Consider the following 14,772-nt stretch of genomic DNA (forward strand, 5'->3'; position numbering starts at 1 on the left):
CAGATACCAGACATGAAGCCTCGGAGGCACCCGGACAAAGAGGGACCATCATAGAAGTTCACTCACACACAGGCGTGCCAACTTTAATAAATAAATTGAGCGCGGTGTCCCTAGCGGGCGCCGTGCTCAGTAAAGTAATAATATCAAGTACGGGCGGGGTGCGCGCCGCGATAATTAAAAACAGACGGCAGAACAGATAGCCCATGCACGTAACCGCAAGCGTTAGGCCATGGGCGGATACATGCACATGCCTTTGACCAATTGTGTGATGTCTTTCCCAGAAAGACACACGCATAGACCAATAAAAAAAATAGTGACAAGCACGAGCTTGTGAAAACTGCTGGTGAGCTCCAAGAAACTGTAATCCTTAGAGCAGCGCATGTGCGCTGCACTAAGGCTCGACCTAAAAATGTAGCTAGTAAAGCAGAGAGCAGCACAGAGAATAGCGGGAGAAGCATCAGTTGCGGCCAGTTTCCTGCCAAAGCAGCGGGGCGGGTCGATGGAGTAATCCAAGGGGGTCAAGGGGGGTGAGAGTGGTTTGGGGGACTAAATAAAAAAATTCAATAAACTTACCTGATCGCCTCTGCTATCCGCTCCATCGCGCTCTTCCTGTTTTTGGGACAGGCTCCCAGACTGCACTGCGTCCAATCATGATGCTGCAGGAAAGTAACATCAGGATTGGCCTTAGCGCTTTGACTTTGCGCTCACAGGCAGACTAGGAGCCAGTGCCTGCGTTCTCCAGTCCCAGCAACGCAGCTGGGGCTGGAGAAAGCTTCACTGTGCATGCGATGTTTGGCCCGAAAAAAACAGCCAGCCAAACACCTCATGCGCAGTGAAGGGACAAGGGAGTGCACTACCACTCCCCCACCGCAGCGTCCTCCTCCTGGACCAGTCCCCAAGACTCGTCAGAGTCCTGGGGGCGGGTCCAGGGGGATTTAAATAAAAAGATAATAAAACGGGTTAGAAACTAGTTTTATTATCGTTTTAGTTGTGGGTGGTGGCAGGAGAGGCGGCGCTCCACCGCCATAGTGGAGGGGCCGCCGCTGAGAATCCACTTGAGGGATTGCCACAAGGAGAGCGGAGGTGAGAGCAAAGGAAGAAGAGAGCTGGAAAGCACATGCATTTTGATGGAGTTGTTGTGTAGTTCCTATATTCCCAATAGGCTCTGCGCATTGGAATAATATAAACAGCAGTGTAGACGTAGGACTGAGGTCGACTAGGTCTCTACTGACTATATTAAACTTAATTAGTTTTGCCAGCTAGCTCAGAGGTCACTAGAAACTTTCTTGAATGTTCAGGAAAGGTTAACTCTCCTGATTTAGACAAGAAGGGATTAGCTTCTGACAACCGCATAAACATGACAACTTTGCTCCCTCAGAAAAAGAGTGTATCTCTAGAGTCGTGTGAAAACAATAGACGGTTATTTCACTCAGTTAATCGTGCGTACTTAGTTTCACCAGAGTGCAGAGAAATAGAGAGACTGGCGTTTTCAATAAAAGGTGTTATTTATTGAGCAGTCTTCTTTCTCATGCAAGAGAAATGAATTGCCACAATTGCAATACTTATCATGAAGTAAAGTGCATACAGTAAAAGGAGTATTATGAAATAATACTGTAAAAGCATTGATATGGTTTCTTAGCCATATGATACTTTAAAATGGATAAAATATATACATACAAAAAAACATTGACTAACGTACTCAACTGGTGCTTCTAAGATACGCCTACCCCGGTGTACCTGACCTAAGCCTAATACGTGGGAAGGAGTAAGTAAGTAGCAGTTTAAGTTAAGTTAGTTTTTGCCAAGAATCTGAATCAAGAATTCTCTTAAGGGTTTAGTCAGCTCCGTACCTTGGTTCTAGAATGTAGGAGGTCTTGTATCTCTCTCTCAGGACTCGATCTCCCAGCAACCCGCAAGGGTGACTGGAAACACCGGAGCTGGATTTTCTCAGCTGGAGAAAAAGACAGCGTCTCTCTCAGTGTGTCAAAAGGGAGGGGCGGCTTCCTTCGGCTCTCGCATCAGCTGGGATTCCGGCAAGTAGATAGCCGCTCTGCTCCAAACCACCGTGTGTTTGCTTAAGGCAACGCTGGTATATTTATACCTGAAAGGTCCCGGGTTTGACGTAAGGTTGGACATAAGACGTCACTAAGAACTAACAGTTCTTTCTGGACTCCAGGAGTTCTTGTGCAAATCAAAACAAAAGCAGGGGGAATTCCCGGGCTGCTGGAGGCTTGGTTTGTTTAAAGAACGCGTTGTACTTTCTAGGAGTCTAGGGGAGTAGCCTTGCCGTATTTGGACTGCATGGGTTATTACTAAATATGGATATGATTCTTATGCCTTTATAAGGATATTATTTATTATAACCACATAAGGGCATAAATCAGGAATATCGAATTAGGGTCCTAGATAGAAACACAACACCCACTCCACGAATTAATGTCCATCATTACTAAAAACTAAGCAATATTAAACATATAACGATGCATGTGTGTTTAACAACCCTCCCCAAAATACAAAATTCGCATTTGAAATGGTATATGGTAAATACACGAAAATGAGTATTGGTACTGTACGCTTTTCAAGCAGTGTCATCATTCAGTTAAATGCATATACATATCAGCTGAATTAATTGCGAAAATTACACATGAAATGGCTCTGTATACAGAAAAGAAGGTCGAGACCATTCCATCACATATTTATACAAATGCTGTATATGTGCTAGAGGCTGAGGTAAAATATTGTCTCTAGAGTTCCTAAAATAGAAGCTCTGTTCTCTAAGAATAGTTCTACTTTAAGCAGAGTACTTTGTGCCAGAAAAAGGGTAAATATTTTGGAAGTGAAAAAATAATAATTTCGCTCTCAGGGGAAAAAATAGTTCCAATTGTTTTCAGCAGCTGTGTTTATCAAAAACTGAACAGAGGACCCTAGTAATTTAGGATCATGTAAAAAATAGACATACACTTAATAGTTTGTATGTCCTTTGTCCAGCCGGACAGGAATTTTATTCACTTGAATATTTTATACTGATTCACGTGGTGAACATTTATATACAAGTGGGCACAACCTGTGCCCCACAGAAAGCAAGACAAAACAGGTAAAAGCAACTTATGCAAAGGCGCACACAGCGGTCTGTACTCGTATTCAGTATTGCAGACTAGAATTCATTTTAGCAAACCATTGTGAAAGACATTTTTGTGACTTTGTAGGAAACATATGGTGCTTTCAGGTCGACGACGTTTCGATGCAATTTACAGATACATGCATCATCATCAGGACAAAGAATAAATCATGTTTGTCTTGAGAACATATTCATAGTAACATAGCTTCTCCGTGGGGACCACGCGTATATCCAGATAAAGATGGGGGGTAACGGTCTGTTATTCAGCTCTTTGTAGAAGTGATTACTGGCTGGCAGATCCGAGTGCGCGGCGCGATAAATATAATGGATGGTTAGTACAGCGGATTCCAAGGTGGCTTGCACGGCAGCGCGGTGCTCCGGCGGGTATAATTTTTTTGTTGCCTTGCTTGATGGCAGGACGGATGGGGTTCTGGCGGTGATCGTAATCGATCACCGCCAGAACCCCATCGTAATCGATCACCGCCAGAACCCCATCCGTCCTGCCATCAAGCAAGGCAACAAAAAAAAATTATACCCGCCGGAGCACCGCGCTGCCGTGCAAGCCACCTTGGAATCCGCTGTACTAACCATTCATTATATTTATCGCGCCGCGCACTCGGATCTGCCAGCCAATAATCACTTCTACAAAGAGCTGAATAACAGACCGTTACCCCCCATTGGTCTACAACATCAGGTGAAAGTTCGACCAAGTTCGAAAATGCTGAAACAGTGCATATGTGAGAGTGATTGCTATCATCGATGTTTGGATCAGCAATGCTCACAGAAGGTTGTACCTGTTTGGTGCTGCTTTCCTCTCATACTTCACCGCCACCTACTCGTAGTGGTAAAGTCTCAACGAATGCCATCATCAGAATAGGTACCCGCTGGGGACAACACGATGCATGAGTCGTTACCGGACCTAGCAAGGTATCTATATCCATTGGTACTGCTGATGGTAGTGTAAGACAGATGTCCAACACGCATTCTTCTCCGCATAGCAGACATCGAAGCACAGGTAAGATGCAATTTTGCCAGATAGGTCTGAATGAAAGAAACCAGGTTGCACTTAGATCTCTTAGCCGGGCCAATCCGAGGACTCTAGTGATTTGGTCTCGGTAGCGTATTGCTAAGATCGTTTCTTCCATTGTAGCTGGAGCTCTGTCTGTGGCTTGGCTTGCCATATCGTAGCAGAAGGATCAAAAATAAAATTCCTGCTACGAGTCCCAAAAGAAGAGGCAGGCCGCCAAATAACGAATGGACAAAATTTGGAAAAATGCCCAGAACTGTTTCAAAGGGTGTTAACAGTCCCGAAAAAATTGTCTTAAATACATGTGCGATGCCATTGGTATCAGACATGTTTAAAATTTGGCTTAACATTTCTACGAAATGCACGGGGCAATTTGTTGATAATAGGGAATGTATCTCTGCTGCTGTCCTTGCAACTTGCAGATCATACGTCTCTTTGGACGAGGTTAAAGGCACAGTTGTCTGTAAAAGAATGGATTTCATTCTGCTTAAAGTATCAATTCGAATAGAAGAGATTTTCAAAGAAGGCCATAACGCAGCCTCCATGTCTGGATTGCTGTGTGGATACAATACTTGCATACAGCAAATGACCCTGGAAGTGACGCTTACGAGATCGGCTTTTCCTGGCACCATGCCACAACAGCTGTGGTCACTTATTAGAACATAACTGCCGTTGGAAAGCTGTCTGAAAAATGGCTCTATCTGTTTTGCAGGAGTGCCGTGCAGGTGACATGAAAGGTTATTTGAAGACCCTTCGCAGGCTCCATGCAAGTTAGTACCTTGACACAGAAGTGTACCACTTAGCGATTTTTTACAATTGCTACCACTAAGGAATACTTCCTTTTTTCCTTCACTATAACATTTGTGTGTGTTGATTTGATGTATCCTTTACCCAACCTTTCATACTGGCCCGCTGGTATATACTCTTGGCAATATTTAAACTGTTGTTATCGGCATTGTAATTATTCCGTGTATTATCCATTCAATGACAGGTCTCTCTGACATTATCAATGGTAATCTCCCAAGTTTTTCAATGCTCAGAATAGTATAGTCTGCTCCTTTTTGTGCCAAACTGATTTGTTTATCAGTAAGGTTAAAGATAAATAATGACGTTGTGATGATAAAACGCCATGGCACGTAGCCTGAACGCAGATTTTGCAACGTCCAGCCAAGCTGTACAATAGAACGTAATTGGGCCTGACCATGTTGTAACATTAGTAAGTCCTGCTCTATTATATCAATAGCAGATGATACAATACTGTCCAGTGAATATATTCTGGAGGACAGAGTCGTTAAACCATTGTCCACAACAGAAAGTGATTTTTCCAAATTAATACGATCAATTTCTCGTATTTTTTCTGCTGTTTCAATTTGTGTTTCTTTCCAAGCTTCGTTGTATGCAGCGTATATACCGGCCGCTATGAAACGTTTTTGACGCTGTTTGCGAGGTCCCATTATGAAATCTCGCAAGTCAGCACCGTCTTTAAGTAAAGTCAAGTGTTGCTTAATTTCAGCCAGTGTGGATTTCTGTAGCCATTCGAGGCATAGTTTCCCTACACTGTATGTTGTAACTATCCCTGGATGTTGTCTCTGGGAGTATCTAGGGTCTGGCCTGTTCTGTTTAAACCCCTGTGTTTTGTTCAGGAATCTATCTTGACAGTTATTTGTGTCTGTGGGCCAGATCAACCATTTTTTCCAATCAGGATTTGTTCTGTTTTGGTGTAAAATATGGGATACGTCTATCTCCACATCTGTAGTGCTATTACTATCAGGTATGGGCGTTGGAATAGACGGTTTGTTTAAGTCTTTAATCTTGGCTAGGCCAAGACATGTTGTCTGTTGAATGGTGTCATTCAGGAATATTAATTGTTCTGGGATCATGCAAGCTCTAAATAATGTTTCTAAAACTTGGACCTGCCAGTCTTTTGAACCCCAGATGGTTTTTGTTTCAATGTTGTTTTTCCAAACTGCAAAACCAAATGTAGACATTTTGTCATAAAACTTTTCAGAATAAATCAATTTAGTATTTGTCAACATTGTTTTCATTCCTGTCTTATTTAACATTCTAAAATAAAACGTTTCTGCATCACTTGTGTTAAAGCCTGAGAAGTATGGGAATTTCTCATAAAATGTTTTTGAACTGCCTTTTGGCGGTGTTGGACAATGTTCCCATTGAGTATAATTTAAAACATTTCTAGGTTGAGCAGATTTATGCAAATATTGATCGCCAAAATGATTATAACAATATAACTCTTCATAATTTGATGAACCTTGTAAATAATCATGTTCTGTGAATTTAGCTGACATTACTAAATCTGACATCATATTATTAATATTTTCAAAGTCCCAATCATCAGAGAAAGTACTTGGTGTCACAAAGTCACTTAAGGAAACCTTAAATTGATGTGGATATTTCAAGAGCTCAATCGGGCCATAGATTTCATAATCCGTTATGTCACATGCCACCACACCGGGTATTGGATTGGCTGTGATGTTCACTGATGACAGTTCTCTTTTCTCGATGTGAGAGGATGTGTGAGGCTTTAGGACCAAGTTGATGTTCTGACTTGCTGTGTCCATTGTACTATATGTTCCATCAATGAATTTTCCCAAACATAGAACCATGATGAGCCAAAGCAGGAGGAAAAGTACACCTAACACAATCCAAAATTCAATCCATGGTGAAATCAGATATGTTTTTTTTAGTTGGTGAAAAGTTCAGTTACTTTGTCTTTGAAAGTTTTTGTTGCTGGCGTTTCTTCATGTTCACTTGGATCTTCAGAAAAGTCATCGAAATTGATGAAGTAGCCAGATGCAGTTCTGTCAATTGTTGGAATTGCTTCCGGATTTTCATTTGCTTTTGGATTTTTCTTTGTTTCATTAGCATAGTCTGAGGCTACATCGTTGTAGACTGGTGTTTCTTGACGAACTGTTGCAATTTGGGTTTCAAGAGGCACAAGTTCCATGGCTTTGTTGCATAGTCCTTTATTATTCACTGCAGGTTTATCAAATGTGATTAGTCTCTCAGTTTGAACCTCTTGGATTGTAGCAAAATTTGGTCTTCTGCTATTTCTTGGGAGTCCACTGGGCCTACTACTTATTATTGGCCACATGTTTGTGGTTTTACCAGGTCGATGGATACAACTCGGTTCTCCTTTTTACCAGCAAGGGGCGGTAGTACAACTGATCTTGTTCCGCTGACAGCTAAGATCGGTACTGCTTTTCTGTAAGAAGACCCAAATTCCTTCTTCACCACGATCTCTTCTCTGACTAGATCCCCAATCTTTGGAATCCAGACAGGTCTTGCTGGGACAGGTGGTTTTTCTTCAGTGGCTGTTGGCTTTAACTTTATATTACTCAGACTTCTTCTAGTTTCATTCAAGTCCTGTAAAACAGCCAAACGATCTTTGATATCAAAAGCTTTTTCTTCTACCACTGAAGTCTGACAATCAAGATCCTGGATTCGCATTCTAGTACCGAACAATAGTTCGTAGGGAGTGAGACCTTTTAGAGAATTTCTTGGCAGATTGTTAAGACTACGTTGGACACTTGTTAAATGTTTGACTCACCCATCACCCGAACCTAATACCCTAGCCGTTGTAGATTGCTTTATGTCCCGGTTTTTTCTTTCCACTACCGCATTTCCCTCAGGATGGAATGGAGAAGAGTACCGCAATGCAATACCCATGCTGGTCATGGCCTCTTTGTAAGCTCGAGAGCTAAACGCAGGACCCTGGTCAGAATGTAGCGTGCCAATTGCGTATGTGCCGATAAAGACTCGCAAATCTTTTATAACAGTTCTGGCGTCAGCCGAGTGCTGGTGTCTGCATTTTAAGTTAATCTAGTCTTAATATTTATGGGATCGCGTTTCTCCTTCTGGATTTTTGCGTATAGACAGCCTTATGCTTTCTAATACAGGTATCCTGGCACTAGTCTGGTCCGGTTCACGACTGCGATCTTGGTTGCTGTCTGGACAATCCTTTGCAAATTTGTAATGTTGCAGGCTCATCCCCGCCCACCAGTATTCGGATTGTAATTCTTTTAGAGATTTCACGATCTCTTGGTGCCTTAGACCCAATCCCATGTGCGCGTCTGCTATTAAAAAGACTCTCCTGTTCGTGTTTGGAATTACTCTAGCCCCCCACTCCAGGGATTTGAGCAAAAGGAACGGAGTTTGCATCAATTATGTATGTATTATTGAGTGGATAGCCGAGAGGTAATGCTGCATAGTCGCCTTTTAATGAGGCTTTTACCGCTAGCATGGTTTCTCCGTCTATGTGCTTTTTAGAACGCTTTTTTGTGGCTAGGGAAGTCGGTTGAACCGCTGCCGCTGTGGCTCTGTTAGCCAATGAATTCCCTGCAACGTGAACGCCATCACGTTGATGACTCAGTGTATGTATCACGTGAGTCTTTTGTAGTTCTTTCTGCAAAAGAACTACTTGTTCCCAGAGCTTTTTATGCTTTATTGTGGCACCTGTGTCATCTTTGTAACCGTTTTGAATCCAGGTCTGCATGTCCTTATTGTAGGACTTGACGCAGAAATGCGAATCGCACACTATTAGTGCATTTTCAAGCGCCATCTTTAAAGATCTTATTTCAGCTCGCTGAGCTGAACAGTTTGAGTGATTCAGTTTTGGTGATTAATGGTCTGAATTTACCAAAGCGCCAGCGACCTTTAACAATCGCGCACGCTGCTTTGTAGGATTTTTTCTCTACATCGTAGTGTTGTGCAAATCTGTCCATGTAGATTACACATGTGTATTGTTCGAGAGGCAGAATTTCGATTGGCAGAGGATATTCTTCTTCATATTCTAGATCTTCTAGTTTTTTCATTTTCGGGTCAAAATAGTGCTTCACGTCTTCTGCAGCAAGAGAATTTTCCCATTGTATCCACTTTGGATCTAATGCCACTGCATTTAGATTGCGTGGGCTTGCTAATGCCTCAAGGGCTGATTCTGCTGTTAAAACAGTAATCTTCCTCCCTTGGGCTCTTTCTTTTGTTACAGCAGTTTAAACCGCTATTAGAAGTTTTTCAGTAGAACTGAATTTCATTTCAGCTTGTGTATACAAATGTGATTTGTAAGCTAATGGTACAGTTTCTCCCTCATTAGAGGTCAGGTACGTGAATCCGCATCTTCCTGGGATTACTCGGATTACAAGGTTGCGTATGTTTTTGCGAGTTTGCAATTTTGTTTTAGATAACATGTCTGTTTGTAATGATCTTAAAATTTCTGTGTGTTTCCGAGTCCAATTGATTGGTTTGAAATCAGGTTTTATTAATTCATAGAGAGGTTTAACCCTTTCTGCATAATTTAGAATGTATGTTCTTCCGAAATTCAGGAAACCTAGTATTGATTGTAAGTTCTTCAGCGTTTTTTTGGAGCTTGGAGTACAGCACATTTCTCTAAGAAATTGTCTGCTAGGCTTTTGCCTTCACTTGATAGTTTATATCCTAAAAACAGGACAATTAGATGGGCAATTCTTGACTTTTTAAAGTTGAATTTGTAACCCTCAGATGCGAACCCAAGTATTATGGTGTTCACTCTTTTCAAGTGAGTCTCCAGGTCATCATCTGTGAGATAGATGTCATCGACATAAGATAATGCCTCATCATCATATATTTGTAGTAACTCTGTTACTCTTGCTGAGAATAATCCTGGGCTATTCTTGAATCCCTGTGGGAGTCGACAGAAGTGTTTTTGCGACCCCATTATTGAGAAAGCGGTCAAATACCTGCTTTCAGGTGCAATGTTTTGACAAAAGAAACCATTTGAGATATCTAATGTTGTTTTATATTTTTTGCACACGATGTTATTCATTAGTGCTGCACTGTGTGAGTTTTGTACTGCAAATGTTTTGCAGCATGAGGTTAGGTGTCTGTAGTCCAAAACTAGACGATATGAATCGTCTGGCTTGGAGACAGGAAACAAAGGATTGTTCATTTGTGAGGTGCATGTTTCAATCAGCCCCTGATATTAAAGTTGATCTAAGATCTCCCTGACTTGCTTTTTAGCTTCTTGCTTAACTGGGTACTGCCTTTGAGCAGTGGGTTGATTTTTTAACTGGATTTTGTGAGGAGGAGAATCCTCATCCCATCCTACATGATTTTTATATAATGCAGGAGCTTGGGCTACTGCCCATTTTCTTGCAAATGTATATTTTTTATTAATTGGAATATGATTTTAGAAGGCAGGCATAATCATTTCTTCGCCATGAGGGCACTCCCTGACAAACTCTGGTAGCCAGTCTTTCTCAGCTAACAGGATGTCATAGCCTTTCGAAAGGTTATCCCAAAAGAGACCCCTTACTTTCCTAGTCTTGTCCCCCTCTATACGCAATGTTATTTCGTATAATTTATGGGGTTTGCTAACTCTGGTGTCTGCAGTTTCCACTTGAATGTATTCATTCGTGTCCACTGTCTCCAGAAGATTCATCAGGATCTTACGAGCTATGGTCACTTCTGCTGCGCTGTCTAGCATTGTCTAGGCCCACTCTCCGTTTTTCAGTTGTGTCCTCCGTATCCTCGGCATGTTTTATTATTTTAATACTAGCTACCTTCTTCTTTGGATATTGTAATTTTTTACTTTGATGAGCAGGTTCCTTGTCTTTGGACTTGACGTGCTCTTCATTGTGTTCTGACAGTCCTCTTCTTTCCGATTTCTGTGAGGAAGTCTGAAAAGATCGAGAGGGACGTGTATCAATATCTTGATCTCTATCAGGTTTTCTCAATTTATCCCTATCTCTAAGGTTGTATCTTTTCTCAGAGGGCTCCCTCTGGGGAGACTTGCCTCCTCGTTCTGGAGATCTATCTCTCCGTTGAGGAGACCTTCCTCTGGACTGGAATCATTTTTCTCTGGGAGTGGATTGTTTATTACCATCCCAACTCTTTTTTGGAGTGTTTAGATTATTTTTAATAAAGGTTTTTTCAGGATTTTCAAGTAGTTGGGGTTTTACTGGTTTCCCACCCAAACTATCTCTACCTAGTTCTTCATAGGATTTTTCTATGATTCTGGCAAGTTCAAAAGGTTGTGCTGCTATATCTGTTTCTTTCAATTTCTGGAGGTATGTTATATCCTCCATTGCCAATTGAACTAATTCTCTATATGCCTTTGTTAATTCTTTTATTTTAACAAAAATGTCTTCACTTGACATCTTTTCAATGTCAGGATGTGGTGTGTAGCGGGCTAGAACCGGCCACGTTGCTCCTGGTCTACCTCGTGGACCAAGCCTGGTGATGTGATTTTGATGTTTTAGGGCGCCTTTAAACCAGAGCAGGTGCTCTTGGTAAGTTAATGGGATTTCAACGTCCTCGAAAGGAGTGTATTCATCCAGAGGTTCCTCTATTTTGTAATAGTGGAATTCCTGTGTTACAGCGTTTGCTGCTGGACAGTGGCGGCTGGTGACATTTGTAAGTGGTAGGACGTAAAAGTCGTGGATGAGTGTTATGTTGCAAGCTAAGCGAGGTAGCCTGACTATCATAAGGGAGGTTCTGGGGAGTATTTTTTTTAAAGAGTGGGCAAATCATTGCTTTATAAAATTATCTGTAGAAGTGCACAATTGTTAAATGTAATGCACTTTTCAGTGAAAATGTGCATTATGTGAATTGCAGTGCACTCCTACACCATCCTTCAGTAATATATTTGCACACCATCCTTTAGTAATGTAATTTGCACACATTCCTTTAGTAATATGTATTTGTAACAGCATGCCCAAAACGGAGTTAGCTTGACCTCTGCTGTGTATTTTACCTATAGTTTAGCTGTTTAAAACCTGGCCAGGCGGGACATCGCATCTTTATATACTTTCAGGATTAATACATTGTGTGGAAGAAATTAAATACAGCACTATGAGACGGACAAAACTAATGTCGAAACCAATATTTCAAAACAGTGCATTCTCTTAAATGTGATTGCTGATTACTTCTTCACTGACATTCAGCTGACATGATAATGTTTTGTAAAGTGCCACCGACCCATTCTCGCGCGCTCTCTCTCTCTCTCTCTCTCTCTCTCTCTCTCTCTCTCTCTCTCTCTCTCTCTCTCTCTCTCTCTCTCTCTCTCTCTCTCTCTCAGAGGCGCCCGTAGTAACACAGTAATTGCTAGTATTAGAAATGTAGCATACATTTGAGCATATGGAATATGCAATTTACTCTTTAACCTACAAGCCCATCTACCACATGTAAATGTCTAAATATAGTGCTATAGACCGTTTCATCTTTTGAGCATGTACCGCACTGAAAATGTTATCCAGTCACTGATTAAAAATGGTGAGTCACCAGTTGCAGCCCGTACCCCCGACCCTCAGGCACAGCATGGGGAACCATGCGATGATTCGAGGCTGTATTGTACACAACAGTTACCCTTAGGGATGCCTACCTAGCCACTGGGTAGTGTATTAGTTGTCACCCAACGCTGCGGTCCTCGATGAAACTGAAACAGAAACCGATTCAGCTGGAGATCATTCTGCATCTAGACAGACATTGAAGTGGGGTTACCACTACCCCCTGGGAACAGTCACAGGCGGGGGGGGGGGTTGGAAATGGGGTCACACACGCGACGACATGAGGGGGAGGCGGGAGGGGTTTGGACTGGAAACAACACATTACAAGAAATATATTTAAAATAAAATAGTAAACTTACCGTCCGGAGACTCGGTCCCGATTCCCGCCGTCCTCGTTTTGAAGTCCTGCAGCACGTCATCAGGAAGGCGGCGCGGCAGGCAGCCTCCCTCTCCACCGCCGCGTTTTTCATTGGTGTGGCCGGCTGCCCCAGGCTACGTCATTTTCTCTCTGTATGCTGCTGATGTAAGCATACAGAGAGGAACAGGGAGAGTGAGTGGGTGGTGTTACAAGGAAGTTCTTCTTTCTCGCCGTGAGAGAAGGCAGAAACAATGGTAGTTATATTACGGCAATAAATTCACTACCATTTGTTTCTGCCTTCTCGCACGGCGAGAAAGCAGGGGGGGCGGCGCCCAAACGCCCCCATGGAGGAATCGCCACTGCTGCTGGAAAGTGTATCCATGAATAGAATACCTCTGTCTGCCGATATTCATGGGCCTCTACCACGAATATGACTGTACCACCTCGTGATGATAGTCCATTTGCTATAAGTTTAAGAGTTATAGTTCTTCTTATATTTGCCGGGATGATAATTGCACCCGGTTCATTTTCATTAAACCCTGTAACATCGAAACCCGGTTGATTTGCATCTACTGCAGCTTCACCGGTTTCGTTGCTTTCGCCGTTAGTTGACATTGTCTTAATGAAAGTTTGCAGAGCAAGTTTCAAAGGAAACAAAGATTAGGTGCACAATATTTTGGAACACTGTATCCTTCAACGTTGACTAAACCAAAAACTATACATAGGAATCTCTTCCTACTTTTACCCACTCCAGACGTCTATTGGAGTTTTTACGGGAAAAGGGATCTGTGTGAAAAAGCACGACTGAGTTACTCTAATGTCTTGCGTTAGATTATCGCCTTACCAAACGTTGGGCGCCATGTAGTGTAGTTCCTATATTCCCAATAGGCTCTGCGCATTGAAATAATATAAACAGCAGTGTAGACTTAGGACTGAGGTTGACTAGGTCTCTAATTAGTTTTGCCAGCTAGCTCAGAGGTCACTAGAAACTTTCTCGAATGTTCAGGAAAGAGTTAACTCTCCTGATTTAGACAAGAAGGGATTAGCTTCTGACAACCGCATAAACATGACAACTTTGCTCCCTCAGAATAAAGAGTGTATCTCTAGAGTCGTGTGAAAACAATAGACGGTTATTTCACTCAGTCAATCGTGCGTATTTAGTTTCACCAGAGTGCAGAGAAATAGAGAGACGGGCGTTTTTAATAAAAGGTGTTATTTATGGAGCAGTCTTCTTTCTCATGCAAGAGAAATGAATTGCCACAATTGCAATACTTATCATGAAGTAAAGTGCGTACGGTAAAAGGAGTATTATGAAATAATACTGTAAAAGCATTGATATGGTTTCTTAGCCATATGATACTTTAAAATGGATAAAATATATACATACATAAAAACATTGACTAACGTACTCAACTGGTGCTTCTAAGATATGCCTACCCCGGTGTACCTGATGTAATCCTAATACGTGGGAAGGAGTAAGTAAGTAGCAGTTTAAGTTAAGTTGGTTTTTGCCAAGAATCTGAATCAAGAATTCTCTTAAGGGTTTAGTCAGCTCTGTACCTTGGTTCTAGAATGTAGTAGGTCTTGTATCTCTCTCTCAGGACTCGATCTCCCAGCAACCCGCAAACACCGGAGCTGGATTTTCTCGGCTGGAGAAAAAGACAGCGTCTCTCTCAGTGCGTCAAAAGGGAGGGGCTGCTTCCTTCGGCTCTCGCATCAGCTGGGCTTCCGGCAAGTAGATAGCCGCTCTGCTCCAAACCACCGTGTGTTTGCTTAAGGCAACGTTGGTATATTTATACCTGAAAGGTGCCGGGTTTGACGTAAGGTTGGACATAAGACGTCACTAAGAACTAACAGTTCTTTCTGGACTCCAGGAGTTCTTGTGCAAATCAAAACAAAAGCAGGGGGAATTCCCGGGCTGCTGGAGGCTTGGTTTGTTTAAAGAACGCGTTGTACTTTCTAGGAGTCTAGGGGAGTAGCCTTGCCGTAT

The 14,772-nt window shown here is 42.2% G+C and overlaps 1 protein-coding gene across 2 annotated transcripts in view; it reads right to left on the reverse strand.

The window, feature by feature from the left end:
• Positions 1–14,772, reverse strand: part of B4GALNT3 (beta-1,4-N-acetyl-galactosaminyltransferase 3) — a 751,466-nt gene that overhangs the window by 416,670 nt on the left and 320,024 nt on the right. The window lies entirely within an intron of this gene.

The sequence above is a fragment of the Lissotriton helveticus genome, chromosome 1_1 (genome assembly GCF_964261635.1).
Source record: "Lissotriton helveticus chromosome 1_1, aLisHel1.1, whole genome shotgun sequence".
Classification (NCBI taxonomy): domain Eukaryota; kingdom Metazoa; phylum Chordata; class Amphibia; order Caudata; family Salamandridae; genus Lissotriton; species Lissotriton helveticus.